Raw genomic sequence first — 13,211 nt, forward strand, 5'->3', positions numbered from 1 at the left:
AGAACGTGCATCCGGCGATTAAGCATACACAAAGATGGCGTCTGCAGGGACAAAAAAACAAAAGCCAGGGGTTAAAAGCGGGGGTCCTTGCATTAGTCAGTGATTAATAAGACAGTGCTGCGGTCAATTAACACTCTGTCTCAGCACAAATTTGGTTTTCTAATCACTCTGACTCGAGCACCCTGACAAAGGGCCTCTATTGTGCTTTCCACCTCCTCTTTTTTTCTTTTGCCAGCCTGCGTACAGCCGCTTTCTGTGCTAAAGTAGAAAGAGAGAGTGTGTGTGTGTGTGTGTGTGTGAGAGAGAGAAAGAAAGAGAGAGAGAGAGAGAGAGAGAGAGAGAGAGAGAGAGAGAGAGAGAGAGAGAGAGAGAGAGAGAGTAAAAAAGGGGTGGGGGTGATGGAGGGGCTGGTTGGTTGGAAAGGGGCAAGTCGGCCTCTGAAGACGCTTTGTTCAGAGGAGGCAGGGATAATGAAGCCAGCGGCCGGGAAATTGCGCAAAAGGCAGTCACAGATCTGAGGCAAATCATTAGAGAACATATTTAGCCAAGCAATTAAGGACAATTAAGCTTTCTGCTCACTGCACTCCAAATATGTTAATGACTACAGTGCAGTGGACAAGTGAACATGCAAAGGCAAGAGGAAGGCCCACTTAGGTTAAAAGGATGGGGGGTTGGGGATTTAGTAAGTTTGGAGGTTGGATATGTGTGTGTGTGTGTGTGTGTGTGTGTGTGTGTGTGTGTGTGTGTGTGTGTGTATGTGTGTGTGTGTGCGCGTGTGTGTGTGTGTGTTGGGGGGGTACGGTGGAGTTCACAAACAAGTCGGCCCCCCCTCTCGCTTTCTCTCTTTCCCTCCTCCTCCCTTGCTCTCACACGCTTTTTGGGTTGATTATTTATATATTTTCTTGGCTAACCTTTGATGTACATTAATGGATTCCCTTGTTTGTAAGGCTGGCTGGAGGTTAGGTAATGGCTCCTGCAGTGGGGTTTGTGTGGGCAGAGCAACACACACACACACAAACACACACACACACACACACACACACACACACACACACACACACACACACACACACACATGCAAATTCACCAGTGCACACATATGCACAAATCGTCCATCTTTTCTCTGTGTTGCACCAAACCCCTGCAATCCAGGACATGACCCAAAATGCAAACCTCACTATTTTTGTGTAACGTTTGTAAGCTGAATACTTCGGCTTACATAATTATTATTATTATTATTTATTAAAAACATACTTTTTACTTCTTACATTTTCAATCCATTCGACTCATTACAGATCACTACTTACTTAATCCACACAATGACTATACGTAAAACATCAACCGAATAGGGTCACACACAATGTATTTATTTGATAGCTACTTAATTGTGACCTGCTTTCATCAATTTTCCATCAGTCATTTTAACTTTCTGAACTCTTGAGGATTTTTTTCTTCTTCACGAGTTTAACCTATTATCTTTATTTCACTTAAGTATCATTTCTCAGTACTTGTTATTCTCCTGCGTGAAATAAAACCTTCGAATCGAGTTGCAGTATTAATGTGATGCAATGCCCATGTCATTTAGAAATTGCCGGTTGTGCCGGTTAGCCATGAGCTTTTGATGTGTTTAATTACTACCCTTCTCTCTATCCTCCGGTATTATCAAATCTGAACTTTCTGTCAACTATACAGTAACGTAGGTAATTAAAACCTGTGTCTAGGCTTGTGTTCTGTCTGTGGGAGCTTCAGATGAAGGACAAGGTGAGTGCAAATCAAGCAGGAAAAGCTGTTGTTTCATGCACGCATGAAAAAGAGAGAGAGTGAGAGAGAGAGAGAGAGAGAGAGAGAGAGAGAGAGAGAGAGAGAGAGAGAGAGAGAGAGAGAGAGAGAGAGTATTGATACCTGTTAACTGACATCACGGTCATGGCGTGCTGCAGCCAGTCAGTGCTGCTTGGCCCTTCCAGAGGAACTGCTCTGTTAATAGCCTGTGACATGGTGTTTACCAAGTCTTGCCGGCTGCAGTGTGAACGCTGAAGGCCTGATTGATTGCCCTACAGATGCAGGATCAGGCTCTAGCTCCCACCAACTAGGCCAGCTCTCTCTCTCCCTCTTTCTCTTTCTCTAAGTGCCAGGAACAGCCTGGGTCTGTGCCCGTAGCTCCTCGGTACAGCCAGCCAGATCCCTTTAAAAGAGCATGGGGCAAATGTTTTGCTCTACTTGGCCTGGCTTTGGGTCTTTCTTTTCTCACCATCCTACACATTTTATATATATTTTAGAGGCCGTTAAATGAAACGAAGTGTGTAATAAAGAATTCCTGCCTTCTTATTCTGCCTTAGGACCCCCTGTTTCTCATTTTGAGATGTTTATTGAGATATTTTGATGAACATTCAAACCTAATGACTTATTCCACTCGTACTCCTTACCCCCCTTCCATCCAAACACGAATCCCCATTCCCTGAACCATTCTCTCTTGATGTAACATTTAATTTCCTCCCTGCTAGCTCTTCTGAGGCTCTGAACTCTTTCTTGTGGTAATGGGCCGGTCGCTAAAGTGGTGGAAGGTTTCCTGACTTGTTAAAACAAAGCTGGCCTTGGATTTCTGGGTCAACTAGACAGGAACTCCCCTGGCTACCGCAGCTTAGTTGGCGTTAGCCACTGCACCCCTTCTCTAGTGTCTTCCCCCCCACCTCTACTAACCAGAATCAGAGCTTCAAATTTCAGCATAGGCAAGCTCACTCAACCTCAGAACATGGCGTTGTCTCAGCAAAGATGTGGGCAAGCATTTGCACTGTCTATCTACATTGTACACCTAGTGTTTGTGTTTTAAATAGCCTCTGCACTCTCATGAGTATTTTTTATCACACTCTACATGAACTCGAACAAGCCCTGTGAAGAGGTACTACAGACTCGGGGTGAGCTCTGGCACCTCTCAACCCCCAGCATTCTTTACAAAACAATTAGCACAGAAGGAATTGAGAATCCCAGCAGCACACGTTAATGCACATTAACCACCAGCTCCAGAGCTGTAAAAAGCCCTGCATTAAGGCTTTCCGGCCACCCAATGGGGAGGGCTGGCATGGCTCTTCGTGAACCGCCTCTGCAACTGTCAGATTTCATTTTCTGGTCATTTGTTAGCACCACCAGTGAGGATCATTCAAAAAAAAAAAAGAGGATCCATACCTCTAATTCGGAGAAAGTGTGTCATAGCAGACGCTCGCTGATGAACACAATCGATTGTGGAAATATTGATTGCTTTGTTTTCAGTTTTGATCCATATTTTCTGCCTTGCTCTGCTTTTTTCGGAATAATAACCAACATCAGGTCTTGCTCAGGACACACTCTTTCGCTCTCACTCACACACACACACACACTCTCAAACACACACAAACACAGTATCATAATGTGGATTGTTGCAGGGTTAAAGTGCAGGTGTTTTGAGGGGAATTCGGGTGTCACGTCTTTGACCTTCTTTAGCACCCACAGCGTGTTGGAGGATCAGAGATAATTCTCCTCCTATTAGAGGCATTCAAGAATAAAAAGCAGCCATTGTTTTAATTCCTGCCTCTGCTCGGAATATGTGCTGCGTAAGCACGCTGACCTCCCGCTTAGCCCGTGTCTGTCTTCCTCAACCTCTTTCAGTGGCCACTGAGACCAGAGGAGTGCACATTTCATGTGTACTCTCATATACCACAGGCCTTTTTCCACTGCACCATGTCTTTTCGGTTTGCCACTTCTAGTGCTCCTTCCAAATTTTTGCTGAAAAGTATGGCAACACAACACGCAAACTGAAAAAAAAATTAATAAATAATTAACAGAATATTCACAAGATAGTACATATCTGTATGTTCATAAAATACATAATATAGGATTTATTCAAATATAAACATTTAAAAATATAAAAAAGTGAGTGAATTTATGTAATTGTATGGTAGTAATTAAATAAATAAACAAATGAATAAACAGTACATTTTAAAACAGGACAGATACTTCAAATTAAATGGTTTAATAAAAAATGATTTATTTTGCCATTTAATTGAATTTCTGCAATAAACAGGTGTCCTATTACTGTTATTCACACTTTACAGTGTTCCTAGGATACCAATCAAGCTGAATCGAGCTGACCATGTTTAATATTTAAAAATGAACACGAACACATGAACAACTTAAGCGCAAACTCTAATTTTGAACCAAAAGAAAAAAAACACTTATCATGTTGTTAATTGTTAAAGACATGTTGATCTGACATGAATATTGCATTAGTGCAGTCACATTTCATTTTGTTTCTATGACCATTCCAGTTTTTCCTCCATTTAGTGGTTTAGTCAGTTCTTGTTTGGGCATGTTCTTGACGCGCAGTGGAAAATTCCCCATGTGCTGTATATTTACATAGTGTAACCCTTACAAATGCGCTCATATTTGTGTGATGTGTGATTAGTGACACTCCGCCGGCAGATGATAGAAGTTCTTCTGTAAGTGTTGTTCACCAGGGCCCGTCATCGTTTGACACATTGGGGTCTCTCATATCACAGGAGTTAATGGATTCAGGTTATTTTCTTGAATGCTGTAGCACTAGCTCACACAAGAGAAAGATAAAAAAAAAAAGGATGTGTTAGGTGGGAATAAAAGGCGCTTAAGTAGTTAAGAAGAGTGCGTATTTGAGGAGATGATTGTGTTGCAGGGTGCATGCTCTAGATATGTGCATTTGCTGTTGATGTAAAGATTTCTGAGTCATACACACAGGCAGGATCTTGATCACTGGGTCATAGAAATAGCTTTGTAAGGTAAAGCCCTACTCTGCCCTCATTGCCTTTATCACATTGGCACTATTAGTGTGTATCTGTTTTTTGCTGCAAATATCTGCATCAATATTGGGATTTAAATCAGTAGGAGGTTAGATTTTTTTTGTAACTTCCCCCTGATATCTACTCATAAATTTGGATATTTCTGAATAGAGGGTCCCAGTGTTTTCCCACTATGTACCCACCATAACATACATCGACTTTGTTTGTCCTGGAAGCTTGGTACTTGCCGCACATCATGCTCAGTAAAATAAAAAAAAATCTGGTTATTCCAAATCCGTATTTGTTTACAGGAGATGTAAAAAGTTTAGACTAAAATTTTTTAGAATACTTCCGCAGTGTATGTACTTGTTGGTCCCGCCACAGTCCTTTACTTCAGCAGATAAGGAGCAGGCCTTAGGATGCACTGGATTCCTAAATTTAACCAAATCAAATTTTTGGTATGGGACCTTTTTAGCTAAAAGAGACAAATTTCCTGTTTCACTAACGTAATAACACAACCAGTCTGTAAGCACAGACAGAACGACAGCATCCCATAGAAGCCTAAATACTAGAAACACCTTTTTTCTGTGGAATTGCTAGGGCAAATATTGAATGTGTGCTAGTTTCTGGAGCTTAACCAAGCCGTTGGACAGAAGACAGGATGTGTCAACACAAGGGAGAAAGGAGCCTTTTAAAACAGCGCTTATTCTTCTTTTTTGGCCAGACTGGAACATGTCAACCCTCAGCAGGGAAGCAGCCAGTGTTCCGACTGTGTTAATGTGTGTGTTTGCAAAAGATGGAGGCCATATGTCTGAATGGAGCATATAACACGCACATGTGGTAAATACCGGTGTGGAGGAGCCTGTAGGGTGGGTGGGATGAGTTCCTCCTAGCTAGCAATCCCCTCTCCTGGCCCCTGTTGGGACATGTAGACGGGACCTATTTCTGGAATGTCGTCTTCGTACACTCTTGTTAACATGCAAGGTAAACCTACTAAGAAACAGGATATTATAGCTGACCCCTCATCTCTCTATGTCTAGAATGAAGCATGGCAGCAGGAGATTCAAAAAGCATCAAGACGACTTTTTTAATAAACTCTGGAATTGGCTTGATGCAGGTAAAGATGGGGAAGACATTAGAAGCAGGAGATAGCCCTGGGGTTCAGGGCGGCTTCTGTCCGCCAGCCTTTTCCTTAATCTTAGCTAAAGCATGCCGCCAAGCAAAGGAAATTGTTTGCAGTCCATGGAACGTGGCATGAATTTCATAAATACATTACGTTTCATTTCGAAGGATATTAAAAAGAATCTAGGCCTTTTATTAAAAAGCCAGAGTGACGGCTTTATAGAGTTTCCATTCGGCACATGTTAAGGCGGGGACTTGCACAGCTGTCTCGTCCAGCCTCGCACAAGGAAGTCTTTTCTTTGCTTCTCGGTTTATGGATGGCCGCTGTTTAAATTCCACTGCTGGCTCATCCTGCTGCTGCAAATTGAGCGAGAAGGCCGCTGCTATTCTGGGATTGTCTGTGAATCAGAGTGGTTTATGTCTAGATTTATTAAACCTCTTTTTGAGTTACCAGACCTGTAGGCCAGTGACCACCAGCTGCCCTGGACGAAAGTAGAAAAAGGTAAGGGTCGGGTGTGTTTATTGGGTCAACAGAAGTTCCCATGTGGAAACATTCAGACAGCAGTGTAGTGTGTGTGTGTGTGTGTGTGTGTGTGTGTGTGTGTGTGTGTGTGTGTGTGTGTGTGTGTGTGTGTGTGTGTGTGTGTGTGTGTACAAAGTATCCCCAGGTACACCACTTTACCTCAGGGATAACAGGGAAGGTGCAAATTGTACACGTGCTGAGTATTTTATTGCCTCCACACATACTTAAAACACCATGTTTGCACACCCCGAATGTGAATGAAAGAGGCCACGTCTCTCATCAAGCCAGCTTCAGAGGTCCTCCATTTTGAGGCCCGGTGAGGTGCGCATTCTGGCAGGACCAGAGAGAAAAGCATTATAATATTAGATTCCGTCTTCCTCCCCCGCCCCTTTCCTTTCAGTCATTTACAAGGCGCTCTCCTTGAAAGCCGATCCATAAGATAGACAGGCCATCAGAATACCGTCGTCTCATTTGTACTTACCAAACGTGCTAATGAGTTCTATTCCGGGGTCCGGCAGGCCGTGGTGGGGAATTTCATTCCACAAATGGGGCAACACAGTGTCAGGTGGCAGCTCTGCAGCCTTACACTCATTCCCCAACAAGAAGTTTAGTAGCTACAGAGGACAGAAGCTGTCAGTAATGCAGTCATACTTACAGCAGAAAAATCAACTCATATAACAGGATACAAATGGATGATAGATAAAAGGAGAAACTGTGGCTCTGTTATACTGTTTGGCTGACATGGTTTGGGTCAAGTTGGAAGGCAACATCGCTGCAAAAATCGATACGAAGGTATTCTGACTAATCACGTGTTTGTTATGATGGGAGTGATTTCTTCCAGGATTACCCTGATTCAGATAAATCAAGGAGTGAAGATGAATTAACAAGGATGAAAATAAAATCATTTGCAATGTCCTTCACAATAACAAACCAGGTTGAACACCTACTGAAGATTTTGAAAATCACATGCATGACAAGTCAGGGAGCAAATAATTGATATCCATTAACTTTGCTACACAAATTCACTACTTGTATTTTGGGATGGGGGGGTAGGGGGCGGATCTAGGCAAAATCCCAAAAGAGCAAGACCAGGACGGTCACCAGTTCACCCTGTTCCCAGTAATCTAAAAACAAAAGCATGCATAAGCAAATAGTCTAAGTTCTACATAACAGACTTCTTGGATCCACCCCAAATCCCTCATTAAGATCTAACTTTTGATAGATTTAACATTGATTGGGGTTGTTTGTGGACGTCAGGTATTCTGGCAACAAGGTCCAATAAATTCCTAAGCACTCTCAGATGAGTGGATAGATGCTGTGTTTGCCCCAATGGCAAGAAGAACCTTTTTTCTTGCAGTACTTTTCAGCAGGCAAAAATAGATAACGATGAAAGGATAAAGATTTTTTTTAAACTTTAGGCATCAAACAAAAGCTTTTGATTTCGAATCATTTTTATTAAAAATAAGATGGGTTCCCTTTCCCTGTAAAAAGAAAGAGAGGGCATTGATTTGTGCTTTGAGTGAATCAACTTAAAGGCATCTTAAGTTTGAGTAAAGAATGTCCTCTTGCCGCTTGTCAAACAGCGACACATGAAACAAACCTTTTGAAAGACGAGCCGCACGTTTCATTATAGCCCATATGCAGCGCCAACTGACTGGTGTTGAGTGCGTCTGCTGTCATCCTGCGGCTTTAATGTGGAAGATAAGCCTGGACACACAGATATGCGCACTTCTCCACAAATACAGAAGAAACCCTGCCTGTCCTTGTGCTCTTTCAATTAGAGGGAGCCAGGCAGATGGCACTGATGAGGAGAGCAGGAATAATTCAATAGTCAACTCTGCTAACCTTTACCTGTCGACTCGCTCAGCAGCCATCGATTTGTCCAGCATTTGGTTATTCATGTGTTGAACAGAGGAAAGAGGAGAGGTGCAAAGATAGAGAGGATCGTGATTAATGTGACATTTGTATATTTTCACAAAAGTTTTCCAAAGATGCCATTATTTCTTTTAACACCATTAGGTGAGTTACAGAAGTTATTTTTCTCTTTTCTGTTATACTTGTGTCTTCTCAGCCTGTCAATGTTTGCAGGGTGACTGATTCCCAAATGAGTTTAAATCTCCTGCACTACATCTTGGTAGCCAGTGGGGGCAGAGCAGTGCCTAGCTGAGCCTCTGTTTGTCCAGACTGAGCTTCCTGATGGAGAGAAAGCTCTGTTTAACCAGATGTGAGGACTTCTCTGCCCAGCGACATTCAGAGACAAGCTGCTGTTTGTTTTTGACAAACCGGGACATTCCTGCAGTTTGACCGGGCCAGATTTATGACGTTCCTCCTGCTCGGGTGGACAGCCCATGCCCTCACACAGTCTCTTTTGTCTGACTGGGCCCTGCCTTCTTTGTCATTGCTATTTTATTAGCAGAAGATTGTACATTCAGTCTCTTCAATGCACTTGTGATTGACGCTCTTTAAAGTACCATTTTGCAAAGAACTGACTGTTGCATGCACATTTATCCAAAAGCAGGACAGGAATATTAAACACGGTTTCCGTTCATTATAGCTAAAGTGCTACATCAAAGGCTGCAGCTCTCAATCAGCTGGATTAGACCTGCTTTAACACACTCTGCATTGTGTGTCTTGGCGATTGCTCACCGCGGTGTCTGTTTACGGTTCCGTTCGCTGGCAAACGGACTACACCAACAAAGAACCCATTCTGAGTGAGACTTCTCCAGAGGGGGAAGCTGTTTGACGCTGCTCTTGATTGCGTTAAATGTAGGTTTTCTCACAAGCGCTTATTACCCATGAGAGAGAGGGAAAAGAAAAGTCATATTTTAGCATGAGTTAACCAGAGATGGAGAGGAATTACAAAAGCACAAGCCAGGTCTGGTTTCTGAATTTGCTATTATCTTCATTTCATACGTTGCCTATTAAATGCTTACTGCATAAGCAATCATTGCCTGTCAATTTCCAAACCCTGCCTCAGTTTATAGGCTTTTTTATTGTCTGTGGATTTCTTTTTTGTAGTTCTGGCTTGCCAAGTCCTTGCTGTTGTGTAAAAATATTTGTAAAAAGACACTGAGAGAAAAAGAGGTAGGAAGGCACGTTGGCGTATGTGTATGTGTGTATATATATATATATATATATATATATATATATATATATATATATATATATATATATATATATATATATATATATATATATATATATATATAAATGGAAGGTTCCAGATAAGCCTGCCCTCACCAGTTGAAAGCATTAAGATGAATAATCCACTGTTTAGAAAGCAAGCAAAGGTCGATTTTCACGGTAACTGCGCTGTACGAGGCAGTGTGTATCCAGTCGATTCAGGCGCGTTGCACAGTCAAGAGGAAAGGACGTGCGATTCTGGCCCCACTTTACCACTGTGTACTGTTACATTACAGAAAGTACTACTATAAAAAGACTTGCTTTTCACTCGTGTTCTGACCAAGGGCTTTTCACACTTGTTTTATCAAGCTCTCATTGCAGAACATGCCAAAGGACCATCCGACTAACTTTAAACAACAAGAGAAAAAAAAGCTTAGGCTCCCAAACAAACATTAGCTTTAAGCGCTGGTTGTTAACAGTTTTATTATGCCCATATATATATATATATATATATATATATATATATATATATATATATATATATATATATATATATATATATATATATATATATATATATATATATATTTTTTTTTTTTTTTTTTTCTTGTTCAAGTGGTCTTTTAATACCAAATACACCATAAAAGATCTCTCTTTCTTCCTCTCCTTCTTCCTTGCTTACTCTCCACTAGTAATGGGTCCAGTTGAAATTGTGACCTAAAGCATACAAATAAGGCATTTTCCTGAATTTCCTGAACACAAGCAGGTGCTAATGCTATCATGGAAGAGGACAAATTGAGAAGGCTGAAATTAGCCTGAAGTTCCTGTGTCACTTTACAGCATGGCTTTAATGAGCCATCGTCATGGAGCTGCTATGGAGATGACAAGCCACCAGTGTGTTTTAAATAGCACATACTGTACTTTACAGCTGTTTCTTTATAATATATACAGTATAGCAGAAATTGTTGAATAAACAACAGTCAGGTTCAACAGTCAAATGTCATGTTTTCTTATTTTAAATGAAGCAAACATATAATCATTGATAGTTATCTGTAAGGGTGATAAATTACAGTTTACAGATTTGTAATCTGTAGAACTTTATGTAAGGAGTCTCCAGTTTCAGTGATTCCAAAAGCCATGGGGAAAGGCTTCAGATCAGAGAAGTTTTTGCTCTGTGGTTTCTTGATAATGTACCAACCCGATATAACGTGAGTAACAACAGGACCCAACTCATGTCTTATGGTGGTTACAACATTAAATACAACAATAAATTAATAAAAAAAAAAGTGTCAGGTATCATTCTTGATTAGTAAATAAAAATTTGGGGAATTGCTGTTGGTTAAAAAAATGAATGAAAAGAATGATGCTGGGATGCTTTGCTTCATAGTGATTAGTGTTTTAATGAATCCAGTACAGATAAATTCAGACAACACTCACATTGATATGATTTCAGTGCAAAAGCATAAGTAATATAATAGTAAAATAATAATACCAATAATAATACAAGGAAGCAAAGTTAGCGTGTTTGTTTTTCACATAGATATCATTAATACTTTTCATTTCACAAGAGTCAGCCAAAGGCGAAGTGCAACAGACATGAGCATATTTTTTAAATGTGTCTCATGTATTCCTTCTCATGTATTTGTTGAATATGTCAGGCTCTTGTTAAAAAAGAGAACGGGGGGGTGTCAGAGGTAGAATGGAGTTACAGCAGATGTGTCCAAAATATGCGTGCAGGTTGTTGTCAATCAGCCGTCTCCCCCCCCCCCCTGCTAATCTGCCTCTCGTTTAGCTTCCGAGGCACCTGTGTCAAGAACGCATAATACGGTGGGGTGGAATTAGGCAAAACCGGCTCGCTCTTTTTGTCATGTAAAATGGTGCAAGAAAATCTAATTGGGTGAAGGAGAGGGAGAGAGTGATGTCTCCTTTGTTTAAGGGTCTTCCGCTGGACCCACAATAGCATTAATTTGTGCCCCTGGCCCGAGTTCTTTCCTTTCTTCAGCCTCTCCGTGCAGTCAGCTCCTGTCCGTTCCACTCTGTCTCCATGCATCACCTCCACGCTCCAGCAGAGCCCGTAAGGAAAAGCGGGAAAGAAGCAAGGAGGGGGCACCAAAATGGAAGTTCCTTTCTCCTGTTACTTTATGCACCCCTGCCTATTTCTTATTCCACCCCATTAAAGAAGGAAAGAAAAAAAGGCAAATTCTTTAGCGCTTTGTCTGCCGACCATTTCCCGCCTCCAGGAAAGTCTTTTTTTTTTCTCTCTCCTGCTTTCTCTATCTCTTTCTTAAATATTTAAATGTACCAAAATCCATTTCTCTCCCTCTCTTTCTTAAGCGAACGCTCTCTGATTTTAGGATTGCGGAATTTTAATGGAAAATTACTTTATTGAGTTTGCTCAGAAAGTTCAAGCCGCGAAGGCTCACGTTTAAAGATGGGATGGAACTTGTAATAACTTGTAATGATTGAGCGATAAACGGACGGCTGAATTTTATGAGTACTCCACAAGCACCTTGAGAAGAAGAAAACCCTTCTTTCTTGTTTGTCCTAATGGCTGCGCAGTCCGCAGTGTTTCACAGTAGTCGACCGAGCGGCCAGGCTTCGGTGAGCGTCGCAGATGTTCCGCCTTTGTTTCATCTCCATATCTTTCATTTCCAGCCTGGAAAAGATGTACACTTTACGCTTTTGAATACCTCTTCAGCATGCAATGCAAATCCTCGGTGAATAGCAAGGAAATAAATAAATAAAAACAACGCTTTACCTTGATGCTCATACAGCAGTCAATGCACACTTGAGATTGAAATTATGAAATGAGGAAAATAATCCTTGCATAATAGTGAGTGTGTGTAAGGGTATTAGAATTCATTGAAGTGAATCACAGAATTATGCGAGTAGTAAAACATTCTATGCAGTTATAGAAAAATAATCAATGATGCAGCCTGAAAATCGAACTACTGCTACTGTTACCTCCACCTCCACAGTTTGTTTATTTTGAAATATCGGCATGTTTTGAAGTTTTATTTTTCTTATATAACTTTCCAGGAGCTTATTCATTTAATCTAAAACTAACACTAAAGCTACTGTAATACAAACGTCTCAACTTCAGATCCGATTGTATAATCATGCCGCGTTATATTTAAGAGTATGGCAGAAAGCATCACATCTAGCCATGTATTCTGCTTCATTCTGCCTGACGAGCATCTCCCTCGTCAACTCGGTGAGTGCCATCTGAATACCGACTAACCTCATCATATTTAGAGCTGCATTAATGGCTCACATGCCTTATGCATGTGTAATCGTGCATGATGAAAACCAGGCCAAAGTTACTAAGCTGTGCACAGTCTTATGCACATTAAAATGTCCTTTACCCTCTTTTTTTTGCAAGAAAGGTCATTCATAACTTGGTTGTGCCGTTGATGTACAGTGAGAGATATTGATTGATTAATGCATAAAGTGCTCGGAATCCATTTGGCTCCAGTGAGAGTGGGTATGGAGAGAAGGTTTGCGCTCTCTCTCTCTCTCTCTCTCTCTCTCTCTCTCTCTCTCTCTCTCTCTCTCTCTCTCTCTCTCTCAAAGGTTTGCTCTCTCTCTCTCTCTCTCTCTCTCTCTCTCAAAGGTTTGCTCTCTCTCTCTCTCTCTCTCTCTCCTCTCTCTCTCAAAGGTTT

General features: G+C 41.3%; 1 protein-coding gene across 5 annotated transcripts in view; it reads left to right on the plus strand.

The window, feature by feature from the left end:
* zfhx3b (zinc finger homeobox 3b) overlaps positions 1 to 13,211 on the plus strand; it is a 153,191-nt gene that overhangs the window by 86,875 nt on the left and 53,105 nt on the right. The gene's annotated exons all lie outside the window — the stretch shown is intronic.

This window comes from Silurus aristotelis (assembly GCF_946808225.1).
Source record: "Silurus aristotelis genome assembly, chromosome: 13".
Lineage (NCBI taxonomy): Eukaryota > Metazoa > Chordata > Actinopteri > Siluriformes > Siluridae > Silurus > Silurus aristotelis.